Consider the following 12,306-nt stretch of genomic DNA (forward strand, 5'->3'; position numbering starts at 1 on the left):
TATTGCTTGTCAAAAATACTAATTTCGATCTGTTATCATTCTTATGATAATGGACAAAAAAATAAAAAAATTTTACCAAAAGTTCTCAGCTGCATTCTAGACACAGCATTCACATTTTGCCTAAAAGATAAAAGGGGGAATTAGCGACCACTGATGGAAAATGCTTTTAAATAATAGAAATGAGAGCAAATTTTTTTTTTAAGAAAAATATTAAATTTTGTTAAAAAAATTCACAAAGATTTATTCATAATTCTAGTAGCGTACTTATCTACCTACGAGATGCTGTCTTATAAGTTTCACGGATATTGTTTTACATATAGAGTTTATGGAAATAAAATTTCAACATAGTTTTGTATATATTTGTAATCTATAAATGATAAAATATGGGATATAATTTTATAATAAAAGAAAAAAATTCGCCTCAAGATATATATCTTTCGTATAATTAATGATACGTGGATCTCCGTCTCGGAATTAGATTCATTTTACATAAATTCTCTTGGTAAAAACTTTAAAACAGAATCGGCCTTATGTTCATAAGCATATCTTGTCTAGTTTCGAACTAGTCATATGGAGAAATGATATCAGAATAATGTAAATGCTCGACCTGTAATGCATTTCAAACCAATGACTTTTTATATACATCGACGAAGGATGAGGGGTGTGATCATTTTGTGAAAAGGTTTGCACCGTCCAGAAGCCAGCATCATGCATTCTAGATCAGCATCAATTACTAAATCGATTTAAGTATGTCCGTCGGTCCGTCCAACCATATGTCTGTCTGTGCATAATCTGTTTTAAACGTTCTCCTGGCCGCAAACATGAAGCTATCGATTTCAAATTTGACAGATATATTTTAAGTGCAGGCAAGTTGGCATTGAAAATGGATTAAATCGGTCGAAGGACATGCCCAAAGCACCGCATAAACTGAGAATACCCATCTGTTGGGAGTGAAAAATGGCAAATAAATGCACAAAAATTTGAAAACATATTCTGTGGGTATTTGTGTACAAAAATGTAAAAAATTGACCACGCCTACCCAATGTTAAAGTATAACAAAATTTAATTATTTTTTCAATACCTTTATAAAACGCAAAAACATGCTACAAAAACCCCATTAAATATGAAAATTCTTGAGCAATTTCAAATTTGGACTGCACCTAAACACGTCCGCCTGTTCCGTCTGTCCATCTGTCTATATGTCTAACTTTCTAGTATTTGTGGTAAACATTCTCCCGTTAGCGAAAATAAAGATATCGTCTAAAAACTTGCAAAGGAATACGAAATTGATCTAAAGTTTTGAAAGGACGCAAAGCCTGCAAAGCCCACATGCTACGTGTACGTCAAACACTTTTCTTTTGAAAAAAGGAAAAAAATCAACTCCACCCGCTCGATATTGTAGAGCATGAGAATTTTATTCTTTTACTTCTTTTTTCATTAATTTTAAATGGATAAACGGTGATGGGTATAAAAGATTCGGTCTCGACCGAATTTAATTTTTTTAATATTTGTTTTTATTATAAATTGACTAACTGGCTGCTGAATAAAGCGTATTAGCGAAAATACGTAGTTTTCGTAACATATTATTCAAGAAATACTATAAAATAATAGAATAGTTATAATGTCTACTTAAATTGTTTCTATCAGAGAGAAAAGAATATGAATTTATATAGAAGTATTATAAAACAATCGCCTACACATGCACACTTCCATTTATATTTTATCAAAATAATTAATTGTTTAAAATATTTTTTTGTTTTTTTTTTTTTTTTTATTTGTTGTTTGTCAACAAGTTATTGCAAATAATGTCAATAGCCTGAGGCGTCATCGTTACGTATGGTATACATACGTATACCATTCGAACCCTTATGTCAACAAAACTATTATTAAAAGACTCTTAAACAACAAAACAAATTCCTACCATTAAATTACTTAGAAAAACAATGCACAATAAACATACGTGCATCGTAAGAATTTCTAACACAACACAATACTGCATAATAATAATCCCATTTTAATAATTTGATATATTAAATTCATAAATTGTGCAAAAACAAAAAAAAAAAAACAAAAAAAAAGGAATGCCCCTTGGATATAAGAACATGTGTTGACCGAAGACCGCGTACATAGAACAAGAACAATAAGAATATTTGTAACAACGTAATATTTCAATGCTTCCGGCAGATCAGCTTTACAAGACATCTTCTCGTCCTTTTGTCTTACAAAAGTGCGGCGATATAACGTCAATTTGATTTGCACCGTGCGGCGTGCAGCGTGCAGCGTGCAGCATACCTTTAATGGGATCTTAATTCTCAAGTAATGCTTGATTTTATCGCATACGATTGCAATATCCTTATACGTCAATAAATGAATTACTTACTTCGTTATACCCATCACCGGAGAAGATATATTATCCGTCTTGTGAAAACGTTTGCAACGCTCAGAAGAAATCATCAAAGACACTAGAAAGTATATATGTAAATATATATTCTTGAACGATGATAACAAATTCTGAATCGATTTAGGCACAGAATCCATTTGTCCGCCTGTGTAATGTTTATTGTAAACATTCTCTTGACCGCGAAAATGAAGCTATCAACTTCAAATTTAGCAGAAACATTGGTAGGTGTTTATACGTAGGTTGTTATTAAAAAGAGGCCAGATTTATCCAAGGACACGCTTATAGCGCAGCGGAAAGTTACAGTCGCATCGATTTTTCAAAAGGACAAAAAAATTGGTTTTTTGCTTGTTACTCATAAGCTTGCAAAAATTTTGAAACTGACTCAATCTTCTCAAAGAACACGCCTTCAACGACCATCCATCGTTTTTGCTTATTGCTGATGAGGATCAACACATGCATACAAATGGAAAAGATCTGTTATGGTACCAACAATATCGTATAGTAGGAAAATTTAGCTCTTGTCCTTTCTTCTAGGTTATACGTATACGGATGCGATCGAGAACGAATATAATTGGCTTAGTTGTTTTTATATAAAGTCTACAAACTAGGTAGAAAACTATTTTCTTATATTACTTCTTCACATGATCTCTTGTAAATGTATATATGATGCAATTATTTTACCGCTTTTGTCCATACCGCCCCTTCTTCTGCTTTTGGGAGTCGGAAATGTTTTGCCAAAGCGGACACAGTCCTCATCCTTCCTCCTGATGAGTGTAAAAAGTTGATCGCTTTCATTTTTCACGTTAAAGAATTTCATTAGTTTTTAGCAATTTTTAATCTACAATAGCAATGCTTTTTTCAACAATGATTTAATAATTTCTTATCTAATAAAAATTAGAACTTATTTACTTTAATTTTTGATTGTTTGATCCAATTTATTATATGACCATTTCTGTTGCCGTCGACGTTTGACGTCACGCTTAAGAGACTCACTAGAAATATATTAGGCAATCAACATTGCATTGGAAGCAAGTCTTGTTATTTCCTGATTGCTACGTCACGTATACGCCCCATTACTTAAGTTAATTAACACATCGTAGTAACGAAGTCATGCTTTGAAAACCAATTTTGTTATATCCTAATTGGTGGTTACGTATACGCCCCATTAACTGCATTGATTAACGCATTCTAACGCATCAAAGCCTTGCTTTGGATGCAAATCTTGTTATATCCTGATTGCAAGTTACGTATACGCCCCATTAACTATGTTGATTAACGTACCGTAGTAATGAAGCGATGATATTTGATTCGATTCCTACATGGGGATATATTAAAAATCAGGTGTCGCTTCATATATTATCCAAATTTACCTGCGGTTTCTCAATAATCAATTCAAATTAATTCATTTATTTTAACTTTAAATGTTCTTTCGATACGGATACACACACAATGCTGACAGAGAAGCAAGTCATTATCATTCATAAAATATTGCATGTTGGGGTCTATTCAAGCACAATAGGATACAAATCGGGAGAAGGAAAATGTCTGCCTTTAATTTAACATCTCTTTACTGCCTCTCCTGCAATGCGGACTGCTATCTAAGCTCAACATAACCAATATCAGTGTCACTTTGTTCTGGAATAGTATCGTCACCCAAAATCATACATATATAATTCGTAAACAAATAGTCGAAATGTTATGAAATTTTGAAAAAAAAAAAAAAAAAAAAAAAAAACACTTAAGAGTTCTGAATCTCTAAAAGTAGCCCGCTTTCTTTTTTTAGCGATAGACGAAATTCCTGTGTCAATCCTCGGTCGTCTTGGTCTTATATACACGTATATATTAATAATTTATAAAATATAATATAATTTAATAAATATAAATTTTCGGACTATGGGATAAAGCTTGCTTTAGCTTGTTTTGTAATTAAAAAAAATTTGTGTATTTGGAATAAAGTGAACTAAATAGTCTTGAAGAGCTTTGTACGGTTCGGTGAATGATGAATGAAATGGATTTGTCGAGGCGTGTATAAAACCTTATATATTTAATATCGATACGATTTTGAAGTGATAACAGCCATCACGAAATTACGAAAATATTTTCGTAACAGTCAGGTTGATTTCTCATATCCGTGGTACCTACTGATTATTTTGCAAAGATATAACTGATAACTGATAGGCAGCACATAGCTGCAACTATATTTGCATTCTAAATCAGAAATCCCTTTCTCACTTTCCACATAGAGTCTCAATGTGATCGCTAAAGATGGGGACATGGGTCGCTGTCCATCCAGCTACCATATAGATGGGCTTAAGGAACTGTCCAAAGCCATGCTACGCGACACAATCAATTTATTGTTGGAAAACTTGAATATGACAAAAACACAAATACCAATATAAACTGGCCATCAAGATAATGCCCCACTAACCTTATTTATTTAGACTTTTTCCTTTCAAATTGCGGTTCAACTCATTGTTTTACTTCCACTTAACAATTCAAACGCTTGACGATCTTTAAACTCACAAAATATATGTATATGTTCATCACAAAATTTACGTAGAAACTTGACTAGTCTGGAAAAGATAAATTTTTAAAGATATCTTTATGTGATCATTTACATAAAATTGGCTTTAAATAAAAATATCGTAAGGCACTATCTAAAATAAATAAACGATCACATTGTTATCTCATATATTTTGTGAAATAGAAAATAAAAAAAAAAATTTTATTTAAAAACTCTTCATACGATGGGATTTCCTATGCGTTGCAATATATTCGTGTAGTGGGTATAAAAACGAGATAAAGTAGTGCGAATGGGAAATTTGCAGCGATCGTTTAAACAGTTTCGTCGTAAAATAAATAAATAAATAAATAAAACAATAATTAGATATTAGCCGTTAGGCTAACACACATTTCCTACATATAATTAATTATAAATTTTTAACTGAATTTTTTTTTTTTTTTTTTTGTTTTGCCTTGTTTCGCTCGCGTTGTTGTTGCAATATAATTTTATTTCTTGTCATATAATTAACTGGCCGCACAAAATAAAATCATATCAACATATGGTATATTGTTATGTGTGTGCGTATAATTTTGCTTTAGCCTATAATAATAATTTAAGAACATATGTAATACATATGTACATACATATATATATATATATATATATATGCTACTTTAATGAATGAACGAATGACGATAATTGAAATATATATTTTAATATAAAGGGGCAAAACATTATAAATAGTTTATAAATTTTTGACAAGCACTTACATAACATAATTGCCATCATTTTGCTTTAAAATGTCCTCGTTTAAAATAAAATATAAATATTATGAATTCTGTGCTGTGACGGAGAGAAGACAAAGTGAGTTAAGATACAATATTTTAGCGATTTCATATTTTCTCGCTTGAAAGTGTATTCAAACCTTGAAATATTTTGTCAATTTTTCAAATGTAAACAAACGAGCCACATGATCATTATAAATCATCAATCATATCTTTCCTGCAGCCAATAATTATCGTATGAATAATATTTGTTAAAAGCAAAAAAAAAAAACAAGAACAAGAACAAGATATTAAGAAAGCTCTGCACAAATATATTTAATATATCTGCCAAGAGACCTAAATTCTACATGAAATGACTCGTGCGCGTATATTTTCACTAAATGTATGTATACACGAATATCTAAAGTGTCACTCGTCATCCGCAATGACGATGGACGAAAAAACAAATTGAAAATTTACACAGAATATTGCATTAATTTAAAAAAAAAGATACTTCACTCAAATTAATTTAATTAACAACATTATTAATTCACCTTAATAATTACTTAAATGTACTTAAAAAGTATTTTGCACATATTTATTCATAACAAAAATTCTTTTGAAAATTTCATCCCACCCACTAATTAAAAAGAATATTATAAATTGCTTGCTTGTTATTCCATAGAAAAATTTCTTTGAGAAATAATTTTCACCTGATTTTAAATATTTACAATAAATAATGAATTTATTATACATCTTTGATCTACAATATATATTAAGGACATGGTTGTGACATGACGTAAGGAACATATATACACATATACATATAAAATTCATTAATTTTGATTCCTAACATCTAACACCACTATGGCTAAGACAATCTCATGCATCTTGACGGAGCAGAATAGCGGAATAGCCTTTGTTTCGCTTTCATTTAGCTTCGCAAACATTTTCAAACCCATCTTATCATTATGTTCTTTGGAAATTTTGCTTTTACTTTTTCGTTCATCAAGATTTGTATAAAATTTGCTCATATAATGTCGATGTAACGGCACTAACCGTAATTCACTGTACAATTGATTTGAAGAAAGCCATGACGTACGCCGATTTGATGAAAGAGTATTGACGTTAAATTTTAAATAAATATATCCGGATCTAGTATAACTTAACGATCATTCAAAACTGAGCCATTGTCAATCGAGGCTTGTAAGAATTCCTTTCAAGTGTTATTGCAAGTGACGAGCCTTCGTCTTGTGCACATAAATCCACATATAAATTGCAATCGATTAACCTCGCTACCCGGATTGAGCTAAGCTCAGCAAGAAAGTTTCTCGTTCAACAAATTCAAATTGAAATGACATCTACTTGGAACGATGGTATCGATCATACTCCAATAGTTGTTCTGAAGGGTGAAACACTTAATTCCGATTGACATATTGCAACCTATAGTTGTCAAGATTTTTCGAATAAAAAACAAACAACATCAACAACCTACTCGAAGTCACTCTCAACTATGACGTTGCGAAATTCTACACATCAGGGCTATCAAATGATATAATGTTGGCTATATAGCGGTTGTTTTTCTTTTTTATTGTTTGCATCTAGACGACGATTTTCGGAGCCGTAAGAGACAGTTAATATTTTCAAAATATAAAACAAGTAAGAATGTTACAGTCGGGCAAAACCGACCATTAAATATCTTATTTTTCATGTGCATGTATTTATGGGGAAGCCGGGCAAAAACGTAACCTAATGTAGTACAATTTTAATGCTTGGATAGGCCAGAATCCAAAAATAGGCCGTGATTTTTATCATGAAGCATTGAATATTATCCTATTGTGAAGAAGTTAAAAAATGTGCTCTAGCCGGGCCCAAGGTTTTAATGCCGAGCTTAGAATGCCAAAATACTACTACTTAGCCAATTTTTGCGAACATTTTCAAAAATAACACTTTTTTCAGAATAGGGTGCTATATGGGGAATGGTCAAAAAAATTGGACTGATCCAAACTATTTCAAATAACGTTGGTCCTTGCATCAGAACACGTCACTGTGGCAAATTTCATCAAAATATCTCTAAAATTGCGACCTGCAGCTTGAACACAATTTTACATAGACAAACATCGGACGGACGGACAAAGTTAAATCAATTAAAATTATGCCTCTCAATCGATTGGTATATTGAAAGATTGGTCTATCTTAAGCCCTTCTGCGCGTTACACATGTCCGCATTAACTTAATATACCCTGCACCACAAGTGGTATATGGTATAATAAAATTTGCAGATAAATTAACGATAATCAGCGCAAAAGTTTTATTTACTCTTAGGTATTTCGCATATATATGAAATTGTTAATTACTTTCACACCGACCTATATATTTGCATAGTTTACAGTTCATTTTCATGCTTAATTACTATTATGGAAAATTTTTATTTGTAATATATATAGAAATCTAGACCTTTTAGAAATATCAGACCGACGGACAAATGATTCTAAATGGACTGTTATAATAAAAGATAAAAAAAAGTCCACCTTTTTGATGCAAAACTAAATCTACCCTAAATAACTTAGTATGCCACATAATTACTGTAGAGTACTGAGCTTAGAAGAATGTTTCGAAATGTAATAAGAGAGAGAATTCAACATAAAACATAGCGCAAATATTTATCGCTATTTATTCCTATTGAAATGCCATTAAAATTTTTTTTTTTAAAAATTCCTTCAATGTCTGTTTCTCTCGCATTTCTCTCTCTCTTCATATTAATGAATAATAAAAGTTTGAATTTTATACGATCCATTTGGATGTAGTTAATCTAACATCCTTAAAAGTAAAAACGCATATATCTCTCGATTCCGAAACCCCTAACACATATATCAATGGAAACGACATATGCTATATATATGTAAAAGCTGGAATTATTTGCGATAAGCACTTTTCGAAAGGAGACAGCAATACTAACAGAGATAACAAAAAGCAAATCTATAAACACATTCAACTGATATGGAAAACTCACCTAAATATATAAACGAGCCCCTTTTTATAAAAAAAAAAAAAAAAAAAAAAAAAAAATAGATTAAAAAGTATCCATCCATATATTAAAATATAAGTTAAAACAAAAAAAAAACAAATAAGAAAATTATATTTGGTCATGAACGAATCTTCTATGCCCATCATTGTCATCCTAACAAAAAAGGAAGAAAGGAAGCAACAACAACAGTTCCAACACAACACAACTTTTTACATAACTCCAGAGGCGATCACTTACATGAAATCATTTTTAAATAAAAATGAAAAATTGCCTCAATTAATACATAAAATAAAAGAAAATTCATTTTGATATTTTTTATCGTTTTGTTACAAATTAAAATAAAAAAAAAAAAAAATTAAAAAACACTTATTTCATTCGATTTTATTTCTCTTTTATACCTTAACTAAGGACAAATCGTACAAAAAAAAAACGTCTAAGAAAATTATATTAAGTGGAAAAGTGATGTATGTATTGTGCTCCATGAGTAACAAGCAAAAAAGAAATTACGAAACTCAAAGGTTTTCACAGTTTTCGTTGCATAGGCGTGTAGGCATCGTAGACGTGATCGGTTTTCTACAAATTCGTAGACGATACTTTTAGTTTTTGCGAACGTCAAAATGTTTACCACAACTACTATACAGTTGCGCAGGCCGAAAGATGGATAGATGGGCGGACGGACACGCTTAGATTCATTTCCAATTTGAAGCTAAACAAAAAGAAGATTTTGACATATTTCATTGAAATTTATTGTTGTGCATTATAAGGGTTTTGAAAAAAAAAAAAAAATGAAATTAGGACGCACTATAAAATTGAATAGGCGTGGTCAATTTTTTTTTTTGATTTTTATAGAAGTAGTACAGCATTTCCTGTAGTTTATGAGTAATGAGTAAAAAAATCATTTTTTTACAACTTTTGAAAAACCGACGCGTGCTCACTTTATCGATCCTTTGACCGATTTGATGCACTTCTAATACCAACGTACGCGCAAGAGCTTTCAATGCTTATCCAAATTTGCAGACGATATCTTGATTTTTTGCGAACGGGCGTATGTTTAGAACGGACGCATGGACATACTTAAATCGATTCAGAATTTAATACTAATACTTTGCACAGTCTACGAACCTTCCTTCTATTCTATTACAAAAATTAGAACCTTTACATGAATGAGCATTAAATAGACCGATAAGCTGACGATCAGACACGTAGACAATCTTAAACGGATTCAGAAAATGCCATTGATTGGCTCGGTCTAATAAAAAGCGTTGAGTCTATCGTAAGTCTTTTTGCGTTATACATAAGTCCGTACTAAGTGAATATATGCTCTATCACAAGTGATGTGAAGTAAAAAATAACGGAAGAAATTTTAAATATGATTAGGTCGATTCGATTGCTACACTCGCCATATACGTTATCATATTTGAAAATCAATTTTATGCTCTAAATACTTGGATAAAGCGAATCTCACTCGATAAGTATGGGCAAGTTTGTAAGTAAACTGTTTGGCAATTTTTCCGTTAGGTTCAGCCAGGTAAGCATCCAAAACCCTACACCATCTATGATGCGATTAAGCTTGAATCAGACGCAACTTTTATTATATCAATCAATTCATTATCACTATTTGAAACGATTTAGGTGTGTCAGTCCGTATTTTCATTTCGTTAGCCGTTATATGAATAATTATAGTGTGATGATGTAGAGAATTTAATGATGTCCAATGACCAAACATATAAATTTTTTCTTGTTTGACTAACGAGAACGATCGGCAAAAAAGAAAAGACAAGTGACAAAGTGGTCCGTCCCTTCATAAAAATTAAAAATATATTTTCATTCCGTCGTAATCGGTATTAATAAGATTAGATAATTTTTAAGGATTAATCATTGGCACACAATCATTGGCACACAATTCATCAATTGATGAAATATTTTATGTTACATTAATAAAATTTCTATGAATCTTATGTTCTCTCTAAGACATTATCGAGACTGAAACTTATTGAGCGCAACAATAAACGTAGTCGCAAATATTACATTATCCTAGGAAATCCTGAGGGATATGATTTTTTAAATTATCGTGCGAGTAAATCTCTAAATTATTTCTAGTTATAGCAGACATAGACATTTAAAATCATATTCAAATTGTGATCGGCCACTAACAGAATTCTCATGTTGCAAATAGTTGAGTAGTGTCAACATAATCCTGAAAAAAAGTGGGCGTTAACGCTGCTTAAATAACAATCTTGTAAATCCTGTGATTTAAGCCGTTTTCATTGACACTACTGACATATATATAAAATGAGAACAGAAGCAGAGTTTGGTTTTTTGTTTTTTTTTTTTTGTTTCAATTTTAATCGACATCAGTTATCAAGTTAGTCAATCAGGCAATATTACCAATGCTACTCAAATGTTCCTATGCTAAATGAAAAAAATCTACTCTCTTATGAAAAAAATCTACTCTCATGTATTTGAAGTAACGGTTTTCTATTTTCTATTGATTTCTTGCTTTACAAACTGATGAGATAATTGAATCGAAATAAAAAAAAAAAAAAAAAAAAACGTAATATTTAGAGATAAAATTTCACAATTACACAAATACAAAGAGAATGAAGTGTGCTTTCAGTTGTTTTTAAGATACGTTGATTCATACAATTTACTTATATGTTTTGTATATACGTTGTATGTATATATAAAAATGACAAGAAGACATTTACAAAAATGTAATCCGCGACGTAAAATAAATTCTTTTGAAAATCATTATTATTATTATTATTATTATTATTAACATGACGATAATATATAGATCTTGAGTGTTATGTGAGTTGTGTCTCTCTGTCTTTTTTGCTCCTACGAGATTTTTTTTCGACAAAAACAAAATTCGCAGAAAGCAAAAAAAAATCATATTCACAACTGAAGCTAAAAACATAATTTTTTGTTTTTTTGTTTTTTTTTTTTTTTTTTTCCTACCGTTTAAAGCTTTGAAAAATAATTTTCACTTTCAGTCTTGTCGAGAAAAACGCGCTCTTCACATCATCAGAGAAATGTTATAAGAAAACAAAAGAAAAAAAAAAAAGAACAAAACAGATCCAATAAATAAATAAAAATTTTCAAACATCACAAATGCAATTACAACAACGCGTTCTCAACAATATTAGAAAATATATATATAAATTATTTTCCAATCTTCTAATCTAAGGCACAGGCAGAGACATCTATTTATTAGAGAGACACACAACACAATATGAATAAGTTGTGACAACACAAACGATATTCGTTTAGTGTAGCACGCGTTTCATTGTTGTAACATGTAAATGCTTGAGTTCAGCGGAAAAATTAAATAAAAAAAAATAAATAAATAAAAAAATAAATAAATAAATGAAGAAGAAAAATAATCAAAAATATCATCTAAAACAAAATGGTGTTGAAATTATTGTATTATTGTTATTGTTGTATTCTAAAGGGCCTCATATCATATGAAAGCAGGCAGGCACTTTAACGTGCGCTATTGTGTAACACGCACATACGCAAAATATCATTGCAATGTGAGCTTTTAAGTATATATATATATTTATATATATATATATATATATATATATATATATATATATATATATAT

The 12,306-nt window shown here is 30.5% G+C and overlaps 1 protein-coding gene across 8 annotated transcripts in view; it reads left to right on the plus strand.

The window, feature by feature from the left end:
- LOC119644694 (cAMP-specific 3',5'-cyclic phosphodiesterase) overlaps positions 1 to 12,306 on the plus strand; it is a 390,657-nt gene that overhangs the window by 350,549 nt on the left and 27,802 nt on the right. The gene's annotated exons all lie outside the window — the stretch shown is intronic.

Source organism: Glossina fuscipes, unplaced genomic scaffold (assembly GCF_014805625.2).
Source record: "Glossina fuscipes isolate IAEA_lab_2018 unplaced genomic scaffold, Yale_Gfus_2 0, whole genome shotgun sequence".
Taxonomy (NCBI): Eukaryota; Metazoa; Arthropoda; class Insecta; order Diptera; family Glossinidae; genus Glossina; species Glossina fuscipes.